At 42.0% G+C, this 16,066-nt stretch overlaps 1 long non-coding RNA gene across 1 annotated transcript in view; it reads left to right on the top strand.

The window, feature by feature from the left end:
- The window catches only part of LOC126474180 (uncharacterized), a 123,489-nt gene extending 107,666 nt beyond the window's left edge, over nt 1-15,823 (top strand). Inside the window, exons 2-3 of the long non-coding RNA XR_007586580.1 lie at nt 13,958-14,141; nt 14,681-15,823. This is a non-coding gene — a long non-coding RNA (uncharacterized LOC126474180). The remainder of the gene's footprint in view (nt 1-13,957; nt 14,142-14,680) is intronic.
- Nucleotides 15,824-16,066: the final 243 nt, after the last annotated feature.

The raw sequence follows: 16,066 nt of genomic DNA, 5'->3' as shown, positions 1-16,066 counted from the left end.
GATAAATTAGCATTTAAAAATGTATATTAAGTACGATACACTTTAAAAGAACAGAGTACTCTTCATAACGTGCGTAAAATCATAATTTATAAAAAAATGAATTTTTAAGGTTACAAAACTTAACAATTTTTAATATTAGGATATAATAATAATTGTAATGTTACAGATGACAGTGCCACTAAATAAGAATTACAAAGGCGAGCCTTGGGTTCAGATCGTATTCCAGTTAGGTTTCTTTCAGAGTATGCTCATTTAATAGTTCCATATCTAGCATTCATATGTCACCGCTCGCTCGACGAAAAATCCATACCTAATGACTGGAACTTTGCACGGCTCACACCAATATTCTTGAAAGGAAACAGAAGTAGCTAATCCACTGAACTGCAGACCTATATCACTGACGTCTATTTACAGCAGGATATTGGAATACATACTGTGTTCGAACACTGAATTGCCTCTTTGAAAACTATCTATTGACGCGCAGTAAGCAAGGATGCAGAATAATCGTTCTTGTGAAACACAACAAGTTCCTTATTCTTATGAAGTAATGAGTGCTATCGAGGGCGGTTCCCAAATTAATTGCATATTTCTTTATTTTTACACGGCTAACTAGCGCCTGTTAATCAATGTGTGTGTTATGAACCATGATCTCAGCTTTGCGTGATTTTCTGTCATAAATGTAGTAACTGACGGAAAGTTACCGAGCAAACCAAAAGTGATACCTGGTATTCCCCAAGGGAATGTTATAGGCCCTCCTATACTCCTAATACATACAAAGGTTATAGGAGACAAGGTGAGCAACCGTCCTACATTGTTTTCAGATGATGCTTTCATTTACAGACTAGTCATTACAACATCAAAACTAGTTGCAAAATGATTTTAAAAAGTACACTGAAACGCCAAAGAAAGTGGTATAGGAATGCGTATTCAAATATAGAGACATGTAAACAGACAGAAGACGGCGCTGCGGTCGACAACGCCTATGTAAGACAACAAGTGTGAAGCCCAGTTGTTAGATCGGTTACTGCTGCTACAATGGCACGTTATCAAGATTTAAGTGATTTTCAACATGGTGTTATTCAGAATGAGATTTTCACTCTGCAGCGGAGTGTGCGCTGATATGAAACTTCCTGGCAGATTAAAACTGTGTGTCCGACCGAGACTCGAACTCGTGACCTTTGCCTTTCGCGGGCAAGTGCTCCACCATCTGAGCTACCGAAGCACGACCCACGCCCGGTACTCACAGCTTTACTTCTGCCAGTATCTCGTCTCCTACCTTCCAAACTTTACAGAAGCTCTCCTGCGAACCTTGCAGAACTAGCACTTCTGAAAGAAAGGATACTGCGGAAGGTAGGAGACGAGATACTGGCAGAAGTAAAGCTGTGAGTACCGGGCGTGAGTCGTGCTTCGGTAGCTCAGATGGTAGAGCACTTGCCCGCGAAAGGCAAAGGTCCCGAGTTCGAGTCTCGGTCGGGCACACAGTTTTAATCTGCCAGGAAGTTTCATGGTGTTATTGTCGGCGCACAAGCGATGTGACACAGCATCTCCGAAGAAGCGATGAAATGGCGATTTTCCTTATAGTCGCGGCACGAGCGATGGGACACAGCATTTCCGAGGTAGCGATGAAGTGGCGATTTTTCCGTACGACCAATTCTCGAGTGCACCGCGAATTTCAGGAATCCGGTAAAACATCAAATCTCCGACACCACTGCGGCCGGAAAAAGATCCTGCAAGAACGGGACCAACTACCACCGAAGTGAATCGTTCATCGTGACAGAAGTGCAACCGTTACGCACATTGCTGCAGATTTCAATGCCCAGCCGTCAACCAGTGTCAGCATGCGGCCATTCAACGAAACGTTATCGATGTGGGCTTTCAGAGCAGAAGGCCCACTCGAGTACCATCGATGACTGCACGACACAAAGCTTTAAGCCTAAAATCGGCTCCTCAACACCGACATTGGACTGTTGGTGACTGGAAACATGTCTGGTCGGACGACTCTAATTTAAAATTGTATTGAGTGACGGACGTGTAGGGGTATGCAGAAAACATCATGAATACATGGACCGAGCATGTCAGCAGAGGATGGTTGAAGCTCGTGGAGGCTCTGTAATGGTGTGGGGCGTTTGCAGTCGGAGTGATACGGGACCTCTGGTACAGCTAGATATAACTCTAACAGGTGACACGTATGTAGGCATCCTGTCTGATCACTTGCATCCAAGCCGGCCGAAATGGCCGTGCGGTTCTAGGCGCTGCAGTCTGGAACCGTGAGAGCGCTACGGTTGCAGGTTCGAATCCTGCCTTGGGCATGGATGTGTGTGATGTCCTTAGGTTAGTTAGGTTTAACTAGTTCTAAGTTGTAGGGGACTGATGACCTGAGAAGTTGAGTCCCATAGTGCTCAGAGCCAACTTGCATCCATTCATGCCCATTGTTCACTCCGACGGACTTTGGCAATTCCAGTAGGACAATGCGACACCCCATACATCAATAATAGCTACAGTGTGGCCCCAGGAACACTCTTCTTAGTTTAAACACTCCCTCTTGCCACCAGTTCTCCAGACATGAACATTATTGAACGCATTTGGGATGCCTTCAGCAGAAATAAATTTGAAATTTTTTCGGCGAACTTCACAATGTGGTCATTCATCAATATCTAAACTTTGTCACTCTGAATATCAATTGTTGTGTTCTTTTAACATGGTTACTGCCTTGTGGGCACTGGCGACCACGGCAGAACCGCATGCTCTATGCTGTATGACCAGCAGCAGCCACAGCAGAACCTCAAGCCTAGCCACCCCAGTAACCAGCCACAAAGAAGTGCCGCCTCTATGACCCAGTACCACCTTGGACTGGAACTACAGAACTTTATCCTGCATCAGGATTTTGATTACCTGTCATCATGCCCAGAAATGCAGGACATATTATTCAAGATTATTCCCTGGCCCCCTAAAATGGTATTCTGACACCGACGCAACCTCCACAACATCCTAGTCCATCCATTTGCCACCCCCAATCCCAACCACTTGAAACAACCAGGTGAAAGACGTGCCCAATCCACCCACCCAGCATTAGCATTTCTTATTCCGGTCCTGTCACAGGCTTATGCTACCCCATCAGAGGCTGGGCCACCTGTGAGAGCAGCTATGTCATATACCAGCTCTGCTGCAAGCATTGCACAGCTTTTTTTTATATTGGTGTGACTACCAACCAGCTGTCCACCAGGGTGAACAGCCACCGCCAAGATGTGGCCAAGAGCAAAGTAGACCATACTGTGGCCCAGCATGCAGCTGAACATAACAAGCTTGATTTCAATGGCTGCTTCCCTACGTGAGCCATATGGATTCTCCCCTCCACCGCCAGCTTTTCTGAACTCTGCAGATAGGATTATCCTTACAATACATTCTCCAGTCCGGAAATTATCCCAGCCTCAACCTTTGGCAACATACCATCCTCACACCCTGCGCCCAATGGCTTCCACCCTCCCCGTGTCCTATCGCCTTCTTCCTATTCTCGTCCCCCACCCTCTACCCTCAGCCAATGCACCTGACCAACTTTCCCCCACTCCTATTTACACCATGACCTCCCTCTTTTTCCCTGCCCCACAGCCTCAAGGCGCTGCTTTTGTTTGCAGTCTAGGCCCTGCCGCCGTTGGATAACCAGCAGCCAGCAGCAAGTCGTACTCTTAGCTCACTTATTTGTTTCACAGTTTAATTATTAATTTCTTTGCGTGTTTTTGGGTACTTGCATAGTTTAATTTACAAATTTCTGGCGTATTATAGTATATGAGAGTTGTAGAATCGCATTTCAGTACCCGTATAGTGTAAATTCGCGTAGTCGTCAGTCATCTGTTTGTTTTGAACGGCTTGTGATATAAAAGAGAGGAAAAAAACTGTTAGGGATGGATAGGGACTGCGCCTGTTGTTGTGTACAGACTCAGGGGGAATTGGCCACCGTCAGGAAACAGCTGGAAGCTGCGTTGGCCGTGGTTGACAGGCTCCAGGCTGTTGCCCTGGGCCGCGGTGACATTGGGACACCCGAGGCGAGTGCTCTGGCGCCTCTGGAACCTGTAGCATCGCCTGGGACCTCTGATGCCACTGCGCCCTCGGAATCGGACATCCCTGCCGGTCATCACATGCCTGACGGTGATTGGCGAACCGTGGCGGCGTCGCGAATCCCTGGCCGGAACGCCAAAGTTGGTGCTGCCTGCAAGGCTGTACCCTTACGCCTCCGTAACAGGTTTGAGGTACTGCCCACTGCTGAAAGTGCTTCTGAGCCAACAAGGGCGGCCTCGCCTGTTTGGACAATGGCCGGTCTTGCTGAGATGTCCGGACAAGCGCAGAGAGTGGGATTGCTTGTCATTGAGCGCTCCAGTGTTAGGCGGGTGGTGGAGCCCCTTAGGGATATGGCAGCTAAGGACGGGAAGAAAGCCAATGTGCACTCCATGTGCATACGGGGGTGAGTCATACAAGATGTGGAAAGGGTTCTTCCGGATGCCATGAAGGGCACAGGGTGCAGCCAACTGCAGGTGGTGGGTCATGTTGACACTAATGACGTGTGTCGCTATGTATCGGAAGAGATTCTCTCTGGTTTCCGGCGGCTATCTGAGTTGGTGAAGACTGCCAGTCTTGCTAGCGAGATGAAGGCAGAGGTCACCATCTGCAGCATCGTCGACAGGACGGATTGCGAGCCTTTGGTACAGAGCCGAATTCAAAAGAGATCTCCACCCCTTCGTACTCTTACGGTTTTATGGACAGCCCTGCACCGACTCATGGTGTCAGTTTCCTCCAGCACTACTTCTGGCATTAGTCGAGTCCATGCCACGTCGTGTTGCGGTACCTCTGCGTGCTTGCGGGGACCCTACACTATATTAGGCAGGATACCATTTTCTTTGGCTCTTCAGTGTTTCTGTATGATAACCCAGCTTTATCACACAGATATTTTGTTTAAATCATTTTAAAACGGGTTTTTGTCTTCTAGTGAACTTACTAGACAGTAGATGACAGCATCATATGCAAACAAGCGAAAGTTAGGGTGCCACAAAAAATAAAATAAAATAAAAATGCAAGAAACAAGTATTCAAACAGCAGAGGTGTGGTACCTAAGGAAGACGAAAGACTGTACAAGAAAAGATATGATCAGAAATAAGATATAGAACAGAATAAAATATTTTCAATGTGAATGGAAAAATTCAGAAGTATCGTGATGACTGGAGACAAGTCTTCATTACAAAGCTAGCTCAGAGAATTTCTCAGAGGGTCCTGAATTACAAGCGGAGTGGGGAAACAGATATCGGAAGACCTCAAAAAAGATGGCAATGATTTTGTTTGTTTATTTTCTTGTGTGTTCAGAACAGGCATCAGCCTAATCCATGAAAGGAAGAAAATGATGGCGACGATATCTCTATAGGTCGAAAAGCGGTTAATGTGATCGTAAATAATGAAAAGTATGAGGACAGTCAAATGAATACTAAAAGGAATCAAATTCGCTTACATGATAAATCATACAAATCTGAAGGATGTAAATTCAATTAAATATAGAGGGATAAGAGATACGAACAATTTAAATTGAAACGACCACATAGGTAAGGCTGCGTTGTATTGGCAGTACACTTTGGAGATGCAACAGATTTCTGTGCAGTATGGAGTTCTTACCAGATAGTATTGACAGAGACCAGGTTCAAAGAAGGGTAGCTCATATTGTATTATAGTTAAATAAGGGAAAGTGTGTTACAGATATGACACGCTAGTTGGGGAGGCAATCTTTAAAACAAAGCCATTACGACGAGATCTTTTGCAAAATTTCAATCTCCGACTTTCCTCTTCTTATGCTAAAATATTTTGTTGACCCAAAGTATATACGGAGAAATGATCATCAAGGTAAAATAAGAGCAATCATAGTTCTCACAAAAAAATTTAGATGTTATATTTTTCCCACGCGCTGTTGGAGATTGGAGCGTGTAGAGAAATAGCGTGAAAGTGGTTAAAAAAAATGGCTCTGAGCACTATGGGACTCAACTGCTGTGGTCATCAGTCCCCTAGAACTTAGAACTACTTAACCCTAACTAACCTAAGGACATCACACACATCCATGCCCGAAGCAGGATTCGAACCTGCGACCGTAGCAGTCGTGCGGTTCCAGACTGTAGCGCCTTTAACCGCTCGGCCACTCCGGCCGGCGTGAAAGTGGGTCGATGAACACTCTACCATGTAGTTAAATGTTAGTTGCGGATTAATCGTGTAGCTGTAAACATGGATCGTAAAAGAAGGAAAAATAGGAAATAACGATAAAACAGGCAGAAACAGTGCCCTGTGCTCATGTGAAAGAGAGAATACGCTAGAAACTTATGACGACAATTGATGACACTCTCTCTATTTTTCCGGTTGTAGGATATGTTGTTTACGTTGGTCGTCTGTAAGGCAGTACCGACGCGGCTCGGAAAGGCTGCACAGCAGCCCACAGGGGACGTACCGAGGGTATGAGAGAGGACTTGGTCTGCAGGTAGGCTGTGACGTGGTTAGCAAGTGGTTTCTAGTACACTGGTTGCTAATTTCACAGATTTCTGGTTGGATGAAAGTTTCACTGGGTGCAGTTATCATACGTCTCAAATGTCTTCCATCGGGTTCGGAGCGGGCGAATTTGGTGGCCAATACATCAACGTGAGATCATCATTAAGCTTCTCAAGCCACTGTATCACGATTCTGGCCTCGTGATGTGGACTGCAGTCGTACTGGATGACACTATGGCCGCCGAGGTTAATCTTGAATGGAAGCAGGCGATCTGCAGTAATGTTCACGTAGTCCATAGGAAGTACAAACATGTTCCGGGAAAATCAGAAATACAGAAATACAAGTCGCTGAGGAATGAAATAAATAGGAAGTGCAGGGAAGCTAAGACGCAGGAAAAATGTGAAGATATGATTGTCGGAAGGACAGACTTAGCATACAGGAAAGTCAAAACAACCTTTGGTGGCATTAAAAGCAACGGTGGTAGCATTAAGAGTGCAACGGGAATTCCACTGTTAAATGCAGAGGAGAGAGCAGATAGGTGGAAAGAATACATTGAAAGCCTCTATGAGGGTGAAGGTTTGTCTGATGTGATAGAAGAAAAAACAGGAGTCCATTTAGAAGAGATAGGGGATCCAGTATTAGAATCGGAATTTAAAAGAGCTTTGGAGGACTTACGGTCAAATAAGGCAGACGGGATAGATAACATTCCATCAGAATTTCTAAAATCATTGGGGGAAGTGGCAACAAAACGACTATTCACGTTGGTGTGTGGAATATATGAGTCTGGCGATATACCATCTGACTTTCGGAAAAGCATCATCCACATAATTCCGAAGACGGCAAGAGCTGACAAGTGCGAGAATTATCGCACAATCAGCTTAACAGCTCATTCATCGAAGCTGCTTACAAGAATAATATACAGAAGAATCGAAAAGAAAATTGAGAATGCGCTAGGTGACGATCAGTTTGACTTTAGGAAAAGTAAAGGGACGGGAGAGGCAATTCTGACGTTACGACTAATAATGGAAGCAAGGCTACAGAAAAATCAAGACACTTTCATAGGATTTGTCGACCTGGAAAAAGCGTTCGACAATATAAAATGGTGCAAGCTGTTCGAGATTCTGAAAAAAGGAGGGGTAAGTTATAGGGAGAGACGAGTCATATACAATATGTACAACAACCAAGAGGGAATAATAAGAGTGGACGATCAAGAACGAAGTGCTCGTATTAAGAAGGGTGTAAGACAAGGCTGTAGCCTTTCGCCTCTACTCTTCAATCTGTACATCGAGGAAGCAATGATGGAAATAAAAGAAAGGTTCAGGAGTGGAATTAAAATACAAGGTGAAAGGATATCAATGATACGATTCGCTGATGACATTGCTATCCTGAGTGAAAGTGAAGAAGAATTAAATGATCTGCTGAACGGAATGAACAGTCTAATGAGTACACAGTATGCATTGAGAGTAAATCGGAGAAAGACGAAGATAATGAGAAGTAGTGGAAATGAGAACAGCGAGAAACTTAACATCAGGATTGATGGTCACGAAGTCAATGAAGTTAAGGAATTCTGCTACCTAGGCAGTAAAATAACCAATGACGGACGGAGCAAGGAGGACATCAAAAGCAGACTCGCTATGGCAAAAAAGGCATTTCTGGCCAAGAGAAGTCTACTAATATCAAATACCGGCCTTAATTTGAGGAAGAAATTTCTGAGGCTGTACGTCTGAAGTACAGCATTGTATGGTAGTGAAACGTGGACTGTGGGAAAACCGGAACAGAAGAGAATCGAAGCATTTGAGATGTGGTGCTATGGACGAATGTTGAAAATTAGGTGGACTGATAAGGTAAGGAATGAGGAGGTTCTACGCAGAATCGGAGAGGAAAGGAATATGTGGAAAACACTGATAAGGAGAAGGGACAGGATGATAGGACATCTGCTAAGACATGAGGGAATGACTTCCATGGTACTAGATGGAGCTGTAGAGGGCAAAAACTGTAGAGGAAGACAGAGACTGGAATACGTCAAGCAAATAATTGAGGACGTAGGTTGCAAGTGTTACTCTGAGATGAAGAGGTTAGCACAGGAAAGGAATTCGTGCCGGGCCGCATCAAACCAGTCAGTAGACTGATGACCAAAAAAAAAGTCCATAGAAGTGATAGGTCCTTCGATTGCTAACACAGGTCCCACGGAAGCCCAGCTGAATGTCCCCCACAGCACAATATTGCCGACACAGGCCTGGATCCGTGGCGCGGTGCATGTTTCTGATGGCCGTTCGTCTGGACGAGGGCGTTATCGAAGAAGCGTAATTCTTCCGACCAGGCTACGGGTTTCAGTTTATCCACGGTCCAGTCTCGATGATCCCTTGCCCACTGACATCGTAATTGAAGAGGTCTTTGGGTCAACATAGAAATCCGTAAGAGTAGTCTGCTGCGGAGCCCTATGTTCAACAACGTGCACCGAAACATTTGTGCGTGTGCCAGTATTATAAGCTGTTGTCAAATTTGCCACAGATCGCCAGTTATCCTGCCTTACTGCACGAGATGACTCTGATATCCTTGTTCTGTGAAGAGGCGTAGACGTCCAACACCTTGTCTTCTGCTCATGCCTACGTCAAACCACTTTCGACAGATTCTCAAGACAGTAGCAAACAAGGTCAATCATCAAGCCACAACAATCTGCCCTTTGACAAAGTAGCTTTTGTCATTAGATTTCTCGATATGCGGCCCGTATCTTCACGTCTAGCTAGACCCAGAAGAAGGACGCTGCAATCGTGGCCGAAACGTTGACTTTTCTCCAGCAGCAATAGTTTTTACATTATGACACGGTACCAGACCCAGAAAACTTTTATGTCGAGAGTCGATTTATTTCGAAGTGTGACTTGAACACTGACCGTACTCAGAAAATTTTAACTTTTCTAGGACTACCAACATAGAATTCTCCAGGAAGAAACAGATCAGTGTCAAAACTAAACCCTCCAATCAATTTCTTCATGATGCTAAATACATAGACTGCTACTCGTTTCGAATGTTATGCAGCTCTTGCGAACACAGAATATGTGAACTACTTCTGTCGTGGTTGTTCTCAATAAGACTGCATTAAGAATCGAGTGCCAATATTTGGCCAGAACTATGATTGATCATAGATAATTTTTCTCTTTCTTACATTTTATTCAGGTCTTGTTCAAGGTTCCAGGTTTTCATGTATCGTCAAGCACTGGTGTGAGACATATCGTTCGGGAACAGAGTGATTTAACATTAACTGAATTTTCTGTGGGTGCTTGGCAGAACATAATAATAATAATAATAATAATAATAATAAGGAAAGCATTTCCCAATGTTCTGCAAAATTATATTTATTTGGTCATCAGCCGGCCTTCGGCTTCTCAGGCCAACTTCAGTTGACAACTGAATGTCGCAAACACAGATAAACATATTGTGATACTTCCACAGATGTTATTTGTACAGAAAACACAAAAGTGACAATGTTTTACGCAGGAACATATTACAATAATTATATTAACTATAAAATGGGGTTAAACAAAGTTTTCATGTGGAGGTACATATAACAAATGACGAGAAATAAAATGAATTTAGAGTCTAAATCCTACAATTTTTCTTAAAAAATTAATTTAAAAAGGGGCAAAATGGACATTGAGTCTGAGCATTTGTGTCATGTGTTTGTAGATTTCCATGATTTACAGTAGGGTCATTTTCTGGTTTTTCTGCCTGAATGAAAAAGTTCACATTCTACATCATATGGATGGTTTTCTGCTAAAAGATGATCAGTAAACTTCGAATCTTTCTTCTTTAATAGCTTGCTTCTCTCATGTTCACTTAGTCTAATTGTCGCAGCTCTGTCTGACTGACCAATATAGACTTTTTCAAGCCGCTTGCAAGTCATCTTACATACAGCACTCTGTGCCAAAGGTTGCATTTTGTCTTCACTATTGAATAAAAGTTTTGAAATGTTATTGGTGTCATAAAATGCAGGTCTGTACTTGCAACGCTGTAATAACTTTTTTGCAAGATTGTCTGAAATGTGCCAAGGTATCGAATTCTGCACCAGGCTTTGAAACTATCGAGTGGTTGCTGTTGGCCAACGTCTAGAAGTGGTTACATATGTCGATGACGAGCTGTGTTGATGGTCCGACACCACTACACACCTAGATACGTTACTACAGCATTTAAACTCACAATATAAGAAAATTAAGTTTCAAAAGGAGCTGGAACGCTCTTCTATAAATTTATTGGACCTTGTTACAGACAATAGTACGAGAAAATATATGATTAGCATTTACAGAAAAAACATAGCTGCTGATATAGTAATCCCTGCAAGCTTCCAGCATCCAGACAGCCACATTCGCTGGTGCATCGCCCCATATCTTTTCCATTATCCAAATCAACCTTTCACCCATAACTACAGTACAAACCATCAAACAAATAGTTTCCAGCTCTTCCTTGATTGACGATATTCTACGAAAAAAGGAAACGAATAAAATTACACCACTTCTGCACGCTGGGTAATAGTAGTCAGTCTATAGTTTCAGAGTCTGGTGCAAAATTCCATGTCTTGGCAATATTTCAGACAATCTTGGTACTACAGACTTGCGTATTATAATACCAATAACACATCAAAATTTTTATTCGGAAGTAAAGACAAAATGCAACCCTTGTCACAGAGCGGCGTAAACAAAATCACATGCAAACAGTAAGCGAAAAGTGTATATTGGTCAGTCAGGCAGAAATGTGGCAATTAGGCTGCGTAAACGTGAGCGAAGTTCGCGGCTAAGGAAGAAAGTTTCGACGTTCGCTAAACATCTTTTAGCGGAAAACCATGCATATAAAGTATAATGTGTGTACTTTTACGTTCTGTCAAAAAAATCAGGAAGATAACCCTACTGGAAATAATGGAAGTCAACAAACACATGCCACAGAATGCCGGCCTAGTATTAAATGATTAGACTCAGCCTCCATTTTCCCTCATGTTAAATTAAGTTTTCATTGCAAATACTAGATTTAAACCGTAAATTCATTATATCTATCATCATTTGTTACATGTATCTCCACATAAAACCTTTGTTTACCCCCATTTTAGTTAGTATAATTATTGTAATATTTTACTGTGCAAACACTTTGTCACTTTTGTATTTTCTGTACAAATAATACATGTGTGTAAGTCGCAAATCATATTTATCTGTGTTTGCGACATGCACTTTTCACCTGTAGATGGCCTGAGAAGCCGAAAACCACTTCGTAACCAAATAAATATAATTTTGCAGAACATTAGATAGTGATTTCCTATTTTGTATCATTCAGATTTGTTACAAAGAGACAACGTGGAACACTGCAAGTTCGATCTACTTGGCTACTCAAAAATCGATATAAAATTATATTATGCTGTAGAAACACTAAAATCACTAGTAACTACATTACATGCTATAGGAAGTTATCTCTTGCATAAAAATTTATTCATTGTGATAAGTTGTCTTATGACAGAATATGTCATTAGACAGCCTCACCCTTAATTAAAAGACCTTAAACCCAGTTTATGACAAGAAAATGATAAAGTGTGCCAATAAAATTTTTGGATTTTATTCCCAAACACTCAGATTGAGGTAGGCCGTTGGAGACGTTAAGCGGGCTCTACTGAACATGGTGCACCGAACGAATCGGTCGTACATTCATGGAGAAACCAACTTCAGAATTCCCGCGCAGTCATTTGACGAAACAGGCAAGACCTGAATAAGAATGACAAAAGGAGGAGTCAGAAAGCTGCTCTACAATATACGAGTCCAGTGTCTTAACCAATGACCACTTCATTCCATGAATCACGTTCGAGATCAACACGGATATTCACATCCTGGTGCAGCTGTCACTGCGGGCTATCGCAACGGCTGAAATCAGTGAAAACAACAACAGAAATGACGGTGAAAGTTGATGTTAGACAGCGTAGGTGCTACAAATACTGGCTATTTGTCCCAGTTCCGGTACTAGATTATTTAGAGGCAGAAGACAGCGGATTCTATACCCGAGCCAGGGTTTAATTTATCACCTGTTGCTGAAAGGTACGGCCGTCAACTAACTTCGCTGGATCCGCGTGCACTCTGTGGTTGCCAGCTGTGCTAATGACTCGGTAGGCCGAGGGCCAGCTATTGTGTGGCTGCTCGGCAACCCATAAAAATAAGGAACCACACTAATATCCTTTTGACACTTTTTCGTCGTCTGTTCAGCTATTTTCCTACACTAATCATAGGTCCACGAAAATGTATTATTACTCTTTCTTAATACAACAGTACTTCAGAGGAGCGGTTACAATAAGATAAATGAGCAATGAGGAAATACTGACGCATATTGAGAAAAATTACGTAAAATGCAGATAACTAACGCTGTCTATAGTCGCCGATATTTGACAACCATAAAACGTTTTTAAAAAGTTGTGTAACGGAAGTGTCTTTTCGGTTTCGTCTAATTTGACGCATGCTTCAAGATTTTACGGTAATCTGAAGATGCCCCACGAAGGCAAAACGTGTTTTAATAAAAGAATAAGTTACAACCAAGACTATTTTTAATTCAAATATGTTTAAAATGTCAAGTCTGTAGCTGATCAGGAAGTTACTTTAAAATCAATTGCAAAATTTGTACTGCACAGTAAGACAGAGAAGAAAGCAACCTAATACACGAAAATGTATTATTACTCTTTCTTAATACAAAAGTACTTCAGAGTAACGGTTACAATAAGATAAATGAGCAATGAGGAAATACTGACGCATATTGAGAAAAATTACGTAAAATGCAGATAACTAACGCTGTCTATAGTCGCCGATATTTGACAACCATAAAACGTTTTTAAAAAGTTGTGTAACGGAAGTGTCTTTTCGGTTTCATCTAATTTGACGCATGCTTCAAGATTTTACGGTAATCTGAAGATGCCCCACGAAGGCAAAACGTGTTTTAATAAAAGAATAAGTTACAACCAAGACTATTTTTAATTCAAATATGTTTAAAATGTCAAGTCTGTAGCTGATCAGGAAGTTAGTTTAAAATCAATTGCAAAATTTGTACTCAACAGTAAGACAGAGAAGAACGCAACCTAATACAAACGTGGTAAAAATGTAAAACATGCGAAACGTTTTGTGAAATGATTTGTCTAAAAGGTCAGAAATAGATTGCAGAAATAATTGAGGAATCTTTGAATTATGCTCAAGATCACGTACAGTAAGTGAAGAGCGTCAAATGTTTATGTAAGTTACTCTATTTCTTACCTTTAGACAACTCATTTGACAAAACATTTTACCCTTTTGGAAAATGTTTTTCATTTTGAAGTTTTGTTCGGAAATCATAAAATATAGATATCTGTCGCTGTTCTATTAATATCAAGAGTATTGTGATCAAGAGAAAGCAGACAAATTTCAGTTTATGCTATCCTTTGACATATTTTTCATTTTTTCAGTATGGAAGAATGTACTCCGCAATTTCTACCCAAGGGTTTCTGCCGGCCCTCGTCTCTTTACCTATTTGATCCTCGCCGGCCGGAGTGGCCGAGCGGTTCTAGGCACTGCAGTCTGGACCGGCGAGACCGCTACGGTCGCAGCTTCGAATCCTGCCTCGGGCACGGATGTGCGTGTTGTTCTTAGGTTAGTTAGGTTTAAGTAGTTCTAAGTTCTAGTGGACTGATGACCTCAGAAGTTAAGTCCCATAGTGCTCAGAGCCATTTGAACCATTTGATCCTCTGCTGCCTGCACTATTTCATCCCTCAAAGCTACCCATTCTTCTTCTACTGTATTTCTTTCCCCCATTCCTGTCAGTTGTTCCCTTATGCTCTCCCTGAAACTCTGTACCTGTGGTTCTTTCAATTTATCCGGGTCCCATCTCCTTAAATTCCCACCTTTTTGCAACATTATAAATAGAAAAATGAAATAATGCCAAAGCCACATAATATCCCAGAGAAATATATAAGAGAATTTCTTTACATACCAATTCAAATAATGTTAACATTAATGCCAAAATTATTGTTAATTGTTGGATAATGAGTTAAAGCCAGGAGGAGGCTCTGTAATGTGCCAAACCGTCTTCAACCCGAAAGAAGCATATCATTTGTTTGTATCGCCTCAATTTAGCATTTTATTAAGTTGTTTGTATAGTTTTCTTTTATTTTTGTATTAAAATGTTGTAGATCCTGATGGTCGAGAAAAGCTGTGTCCTGTCAAGTCAGCGAGTTTGCTACGCCCAGCCGACTGCTGAATCACGGCGTGCGGCAAAGATAACAACTACGATGCAGTTGGCCACTACGAACGTTTGCCGGCGGCTGCTAAGAAGAAACACTTATTGTTAAAGAGAGAATTAGAGTGACATGTTTGTTGCAGAGAATGGTTCTTGGGTTGTCCTTTCAGAATTTCTGTAGTAGTGTCCAAATGCTGTTCTAGTAATGAGCCTCGCGGGAGCTTATCTCAAGAGTGTGATGAGATCGGTTCACACGTTCGATACGTGAATTAGTCTGCAATGGGGGATAGAACTCAAGTGTGTTGAAAGCAGTTCTAAGTCGTTTGAAAAGAAGTTATAAGAGTACTATGGGCTTGTGTAGAAAACGATTATTCTGCCGATTTAGGTAGGGTGTAGACTCGCCAAGTGTAGGAAAAGCTCCGATGTGTTGAGGGGTGAGATTAGTGTCTCCTATGTGCGATCAGTGGTGCTTTGTGCTACTTAACAGCCACGCGTTTGTAGGCGAACTGTGTTTCAATCTTTTTGAGAGATTTCCCGTTGTATGGCATATGTGAAGAGAGGTGTTCACGCGAAGTCGTGTAGTTATATTGTGGTTGAGCATTAAAGCACGCACTAAGGGACAGTGGTGTTGCATTGTGTAATTGTGGTTGTGTAGATGTACGCAAGAACTGAGAAATAGTGACTTAGCGATATTTGGTTAGGATTTACTGTGTGACTGCGGCGTGAGCGTCGTAATATAGTAAATTCCGGAAATCTTGTTGAATGCACTGAATGTGTAGTCTACGTTAGAGTACGGTCGTCCTACGTATTAGTTATTTATCGAGAAACACTCGGAAGTGTACTGAGAATCTGATAGCTTTTCCCCTTGTCTCTAAACGACAAATCAAGAACCACCTATTAACGAACACACTAAGTCTCCGTAAAAGAGATCGTCAAGTGCTGAGTTTTGGGTTTTAAATATTAGTGAGTCGCGGAAGTCAACGTCTGAAGTGGTTGAGCTTTGACTGATTATTTAAAATTCGTCTAGTTAAAAAGTGACATTCAGATTTATTGTTCCATTTTTTAATTACATTTCCGCATAGCGTGGTTTGGAACAGAGCACCAGCACTCGTAAAGTAAAATGGTGACTTGTACCTGTAGACAATTAATTTCAGCAAATAAAGAATTAACGGTTTTAAACTGAAAAAGTCAGCACCCGACTTGTCCTTTATCCTCAAACTATTACAAAAAAATAATCAAAGGCTTATTTCAAAGCAAGCTAATATTTCGAATATATCTTTTCGTAATAAAGTAAATCCAAAGGCCAATGAAGAAAAGGACTGGAATACGGGTAAAAGCA

The sequence above is a fragment of the Schistocerca serialis genome, chromosome 4, assembly GCF_023864345.2.
Source record: "Schistocerca serialis cubense isolate TAMUIC-IGC-003099 chromosome 4, iqSchSeri2.2, whole genome shotgun sequence".
Taxonomy (NCBI): Eukaryota; Metazoa; Arthropoda; class Insecta; order Orthoptera; family Acrididae; genus Schistocerca; species Schistocerca serialis.
This window is presented reverse-complemented; position numbering and strand designations above follow the sequence as displayed.